Source organism: Panulirus ornatus, chromosome 20, assembly GCF_036320965.1.
Source record: "Panulirus ornatus isolate Po-2019 chromosome 20, ASM3632096v1, whole genome shotgun sequence".
NCBI classification, from domain to species: Eukaryota; Metazoa; Arthropoda; class Malacostraca; order Decapoda; family Palinuridae; genus Panulirus; species Panulirus ornatus.
The window spans coordinates 46,473,379-46,479,454 of NC_092243.1; positions in this window are offsets into that span (position 1 = coordinate 46,473,379).

A 6,076-nucleotide genomic window follows, 5' to 3' on the forward strand; every position below is an offset into this window, starting at 1 on the left:
CCTTCAGTTTTGTGGAATACATTTAGTTTCACAAAGATAAGCTGAGTTGTGTAAGTGTTGACAAAAGCTCTCCTTGTTACGCATCTCTCAAGAACTTCCTTAACAGTTTACTTCTACATCTTGACCACTGCCAACTGCATCATCATCAAAACATGAACATTATTATGCATATCAGTCAATCTCCCAATTATGCCCCACTTCTTCTGTCTCACAAGGCCACTACCCCATTCAGGTTCCACAGTCCACCAAGCTACTCAGAGTCACTTTATCTGATAAACTAAACTGGAAGGAACATGTCAGCAGCAAAAAATGCAAGATCATGCTCATTTCCTCTTACTTAACATATCAAGGCACTAAATGCATTTTCCCTCAACTCTCTCCAGTCATCATTAAGACCTCATGAGACAGTTCTTCAAGCTGCTGCAATATCTTGAATACCATCACTTCATCTCACTAAAGATCCTTCATTTCCAAGTTTTAGTTCAACACCAGAAAGGTGCAAGAGGTGAAAAAAAGGGCAAATGAGAGTTGGGGTGAGAGAGTATCATTAAATTTTAGGGAGAATAAAAAGATGTTCTGGAAGGAGGTAAATAAAGTGCGTAAGACAAGGGAGCAAATGGGAACTTCAGTGAAGGGCGCAAATGGGGAGGTGATAACAAGTACTGGTGATGTGAGAAGGAGATGGAGTGAGTATTTTGAAGGTTTGTTGAATGTGTTTGATGATAGAGTGGCAGATATAGGGTGTTTTGCTCGAGGTGGTGTGCAAAGTGAGAGGGTTAGGGAAAATGATTTGGTAAACAGAGAAGAGGTAGTGAAAGCTTTGCGGAAGATGAAAGCCGGCAAGGCAGCAGGTTTGGATGGTATTGCAGTGGAATTTATTAAAAAAGGGGGTGACTGTATTGTTGACTGGTTGGTAAGGTTATTTAATGTATGTATGACTCATGGTGAGGTGCCTGAGGATTGGCAGAATGCGTGCATAGTGCCATTGTACAAAGGCAAAGGGGATAAGAGTGAGTGCTCAAATTACAGAGGTATAAGTTTGTTGAGTATTCCTGGTAAATTATATGGGAGGGTATTGATTGAGAGGGTGAAGGCATGTACAGAGCATCAGATTGGGGAAGAGCAGTGTGGTTTCAGAAGTGGTAGAGGATGTGTGGATCAGGTGTTTGCTTTGAAGAATGTATGTGAGAAATACTTAGAAAAGCAAATGGATTTGTATGTAGCATTTATGGATCTGGAGAAGGCATATGATAGAGTTGATAGAGATGCTCTGTGGAAGGTATTAAGAATATATGGTGTGGGAGGAAAGTTGTTAGAAGCAGTGAAAAGTTTTTATCGAGGATGTAAGGCATGTGTACGTGTAGGAAGAGAGGAAAGTGATTGGTTCTCAGTGAATGTAGGTTTGCGGCAGGGGTGTGTGATGTCTCCATGGTTGTTTAATTTGTTTATGGATGGGGTTGTTAGGGAGGTAAATGCAAGAGTTTTGGAAAGAGGGGCAAGTATGAAGTCTGTTGGGGATGAGAGAGCTTGGGAAGTGAGTCAGTTGTTGTTCGCTGATGATACAGCGCTGGTGGCTGATTCATGTAAGAAACTGCAGAAGCTGGTGACTGAGTTTGGTAAAGTGTGTGAAAGAAGAAAGTTAAGAGTAAATGTGAATAAGAGCAAGGTTATTAGGTACAGTAGGGTTGAGGGTTAAGTCAATTGGGAGGTAAGTTTGAATGGAGAAAAACTGGAGGAAGTGAAGTGTTTTAGATATCTGGGAGTGGATCTGGCAGCGGATGGAACCATGGAAGCGGAAGTGGATCATAGGGTGGGGGAGGGGGCGAAAATCCTGGGGGCCTTGAAAAATGTGTGGAAGTCGAGAACATTACCTCGGAAAGCAAAAATGGGTATGTTTGAAGGAATAGTGGTTCCAACAATGTTGTATGGTTGCGAGGCGTGGGCTATGGATAGAGTTGTGTGCAGGAGGATGGATGTGCTGGAAATGAGATGTTTGAGGACAATGTGTGGTGTGAGGTGGTTTGATCGAGTGAGTAACGTAAGGGTAAGAGAGATGTGTGGAAATAAAAAGAGCGTGGTTGAGAGAGCAGAAGAGGGTGTTTTGAAGTTGTTTGGGCACATGGAGAGGATGAGTGAGGAAAGATTGACCAAGAGGATATATGTGTCGGAGGTGGAGGGAACAAGGAGAAGAGGGAGACCAAATTGGAGGTGGAAAGATGGAGTGAAAAAGATTTTGTGTGATCGGGGCCTGAACATGCAGGAGGGTGAAAGGAGGGCAAGGAATAGAGTGAATTGGAGCGATGTGGTATACCGGGGTTGTCGTGCTGTCAGTGGATTGAATCAAGGCATGTGAAGCGTCTGGGGTAAACCATGGAAAGCTGTGTAGGTATGTATATTTGCGTGTGTGGACGTATGTATATACATTTGTATGGGGGGGGTTGGGCCATTTCTTTCGTCTGTTTCCTTGCGCTACCTCGCAAACGCGGGAGACAGCGACAAAGTATAATAAATATAAATAAAAAAAAACCACATCTGCATTCAGCCCATCTCATACGTACCACTGCAAGTACAGTCCTGTGCCATCATTTGTTAACATTTTACACAACACTGAATGTTCATGAATAGACTGTTTAACACCTACTCTCCTTATTATAACCCCATAAAGGAGATAAACATTATTTCTGATGTTCCTTTTTCTTATTTTTTCCAAAAGTCAACACTCTAACCCTGATGCAGTGAAGATGAAATTAGATTAACTACTAAAGTTCCATTCATATTCTGTTTTCCTGAAGACCAAAAGTGTCTAGGGTTTAGTGAAGGTGTATTTGAACTGACAAATAAAACTCAGGCCATTGTTCAGTGGTGCTGAGGGTGTAATAAAGATGAGGTTGTACTGAAGATGGCCTTTCACCTCACTTTTAAATTAAAGGCCAGATTAGAGACCGGTGATGTTGAGGATGTAGTGAAGATGAGTATTTTGTGGAGCTTCAGGCATAGTAAAGATGACCCATGACTTGACCCTCAAGGGTAAGGTGAAAGCCCATTGTCTTACAATCTGTGCTCTGTATCCCCTTTCTTATCCTTTTCATTTTCCGGTTGTCTCCGTCACTATTGTCAAAGATGTGAAAATAAGGATGTAGTGAGTGTGTGTATATGGCTGAAGTAAAGATAGAGGTAATTCTTTCTTGATTTTGATTGGAGGAAGGGTTGGGGAATGGAAGAGATTTGGAGGGTTTATGGGTGGGGTGGGGGTGGGGAGTTTGTTTGAGGATAAGGAAAATCTCTGGGAACAGCCATAGATTTTCATTGTTATTGTTTTTATTTGATGTTTTTGTTTCTTTTGTTTTTAATTATTAAGTCGTCAGACTTTTATATCACATATTATTAAAAGTTTCTAATGCTGTATATTTTATAGTTGTTTATTGATGTTTATTGTGCTTATTATGTTGGTGAGGGGCTTACCAGGTCCTTCAGTTACTGGTTGCTTACCAGGTCCCTGTGTTACTGGTTGCTTACCCCATCTTTTATATCTATTGTTTGATTTGATTTGTTTAGATGTTATTTGGGGAGGTTTCCAGGTCCTTGTGTGTCTGGTTGCTTACCCCATCTTTTATATTCATTGTTTAATTTGTTTGTTTATTGTTTAATTTTGATTTTAGATGTTGTTTTGGGTGGTATACCAGGTCCTTGTGTTTCTGGTTCCATACCCCATCTTTTATGTATATTTTGGTCTTAGATCATTTGATTTTATTATTTTCTGACTGCTTGAGAATCAGTATTGGCTTTTTTCTCTGTTTTCTTCTCTTTCTACTATCCATTTTTGAAATGTTTCTATGTTTTGTTCTTCAGTTTTTTCCCCATATTGTTTTTGCTCTGTTGTAAAGTAATATATGTATTGGTAGTAGATTTGCTCTTTGATGTAGTTCTTTTCTGATTATTTCCGGATATTTTAAGTTGAATATTAATATCTTCTTTGTTTTGCACTCTATGTAATTTTCTTAATTCATACAGGTGTAATGAAGATAGGGATGTAATAAAAATTAGGTTGTTTTGAAGGTAAGGATTTAGTGAAAAATGAAAGATTGGAGAAAATTTGGATTTGGTAAAGACAAGGATGTAGTGAAGATGAAGGCATAGTGAGATGAGGATTCATTGTATGTGGTCCAAATTTAACCTGATTGAGAATTGTCTGGTGAAAGGATGGTGGTGTTCAAGGGTGGTGAGGTTAAGGGCATAGTAAAGACATGCATGTATTTAAGCTGAAGATGGACTTTGACCTGACCCATCAGGGTGCTTTAATTTTGATAATAATGATAATTGTAAGAGGTTTATTGAATTAAGGCATTCATTCTGTTGGAACATTCACAGTTGAGATATGATAGAACTGGGAGGTCATTAGCAACTTGCTAATCAATGATATGATATCTTATGATTGAGGAAGGGCTGGATATGTCTATGATTCATATCAGCACATGAGTGAGGTACATCTACATGAATAAAGTGCCAGATGTACAGGAAGTTGTACAGAGTAAATTCTGTGGTTTACACATGAATGCACTTGGTGATGATTAGTTGAACATATATGCCTCTAGGTGGTGATTAGGTTAACATTAAATGATGAATAGTTATAGATGTTGAATGATGTACCTTATGATTAGAGTGGTCATTATATTAAGTGATGAATAGTTACATTTTGATTGACTGTAAGGTTGACTTACAGTAATACAATACTTTGCATACATATAACTAAGAGAAAAGCAAGGTGTTTACTTGCTTAGCTGTGCTTTTGTTCATGGGTGTAGCAAAGGTAAGGATGCAGTAGAGATGGCCTTTACATTTTGTAAAGAGGAGTTTGTCTCTCATTCTGTAGTACATATAAGGGTGAGTAGTATTGCAGAGGGAGACATACAGAACTACATTTGTTCACATATGCTGGGATTTCTAATACCTGTGTATACTTTCATTCTTTGGCTGATTGTTTTATTCATCAAACTACTTTTTATTATTGCTATTATCTTTAAGATTTATGTAGTCATACTTGTTTCCCATTTCCTGCATTAGCAAGGAAGCACCAAGAACAGACAAAGAAATGTCATGTATTTACCCTTATCCTTTCTGTAGCTGTCACATTTAATGTTTCATAACAAGAGCCCCTGTATTCACAGCCAAGCCTCACTGATCTTTCCATGGATTCCCTTGACTGCTTCATATGCTTTAGTTCTGTTTATTCACAGTGCTTCTTCCACTGATTATCTCATTGCTCCAGTTCACCCTATCCCATGTATGCTTCACACCCTCCTGTGCAATCAGGAACTGATAACTCAAAATGTCTTCAGTTCCATCCTTCCATTTTACCATGTCTGCCCCTCCTCCTTGTTCTCTCCACTTTGCTGTGTGGACAAGTATCCTCTAAATCAGTCTGATCTCAGCCATCTTCTCCATATGTCTAGACTATTTTGCCACACCCTGCTCTGCTCTTTTAAACATACTATGCTTATTACTGCACCTCTCACACTCATTCTTAACTCAGCCACCACTTCTCATAGCACATGTTGCTTTCATACATTTCATATCTAATGCACCCACCCTCTTTCATCTAGCATCCATAACAGCATTATTGGGGCTACTATACTATCAAACATACTCATCTGTGCCCTCTCTTTCCACATACACCTCAATGCACTCAGGACATTTGCCCCTTCGCTCATCCTATAGTTCGCTTTCAAACATACTCATGTGTGCCCTCACAGACACTGGCCTCTTTCCACATACACCTCAGTGCATTCAGGACCTTTGCTCCCTCGCTCACCCTATGATTCATTTCAGCTCCTATAATGTCATCCACTGCCATGTTCCCTTTCAGGTACCTAGAGCACTCCACCTGCTCCAGATTCTTTCTATTTATAATCACACTCTGGTCAGACTGTGTGTCTCTCCTATAAAACCTCATTACTTTACATATATTCACACTAACTCTCGACTTCCTCATTTCATACACTCCCCCAAAAGTGCATGAACAGTAGCAGCTGACTCGAGAAGAGTTCCAAGCAGTGCTTACTGTTTTTCAGGATTTTAG